Consider the following 912-nt stretch of genomic DNA (forward strand, 5'->3'; position numbering starts at 1 on the left):
TCCATCAGTATCATGGCCTTAGAGATGGCCGAAACCTAGAAAAGAACAAACCATTACAGTAAAGAACATTTCATGTTAAAATTCAACCTCCAATCCTGAACCCTTCAGGATCCCAGCACACTCAAGATCAATGTAGGACGCTCCCACGACAGGTCTTATCAGGGGAATGAGGCAACGAAAAGATATCGTCAAATCATCAATCTGTTTTCTAATAAATACATTCACTCGGCTAGGTCAGCTTATCATGTGGGATAATGCCTCCTTGACAGGAGACATTTTCCCACCCAGAAGTTGTTATATATAACATTTAATATTCATTATAGTGGGCAATAACAACGTAACTAAAAAGGGCATGTATTAAAAAATTTGCGTTAGAAGATACATAATTTTAAAACGAAGTTTCTAATAGTAAATTTGGGGCAAATACTTTTGCGACTGAGAAAAAATCCTAAATTATTTGGGATAAGTGAACTCTTTATTACCTCAAAAATGGCTTTTTAGTACCTAAAAGGTAATTACGTAGAAACGTATTTTACACAAACTATGTATTAGTTTGAGCTAACCGAGCCGAGTGGATAGCATGCTTGACTAATTCTACATCCTTTGGGATGAGAAGGCTCCCATCATATTGGATTAGAGTACCAAAGTACTTCAACTCTTTTACCTCTTCTAGTAAATCAAATCCACGTCTGAGCAGTGTTTACAGTAAAGAACGATCTCGTCCAATGTTAAGAAATATAAAAACCCATAGTTGCTAAAAAAAAAAGAGTTAGATAAAAACAAAAAGTACACCATGAGAACCGCCTAGTCCGAAACCCCTGTATAGGAAACATTCTGTCCCTTGGCTTGAACAGCAAGGGAAATATATTGGCTTGAAAATCAAGAAAAGTGGCAGCTACTACAACATTCTGC

This window comes from Artemia sp. Qi Xiang Cuo, unplaced genomic scaffold (genome assembly GCF_049724085.1).
Source record: "Artemia sp. Qi Xiang Cuo unplaced genomic scaffold, ASM4972408v1 HiC_scaffold_3154, whole genome shotgun sequence".
Classification (NCBI taxonomy): domain Eukaryota; kingdom Metazoa; phylum Arthropoda; class Branchiopoda; order Anostraca; family Artemiidae; genus Artemia; species Artemia sp. Qi Xiang Cuo.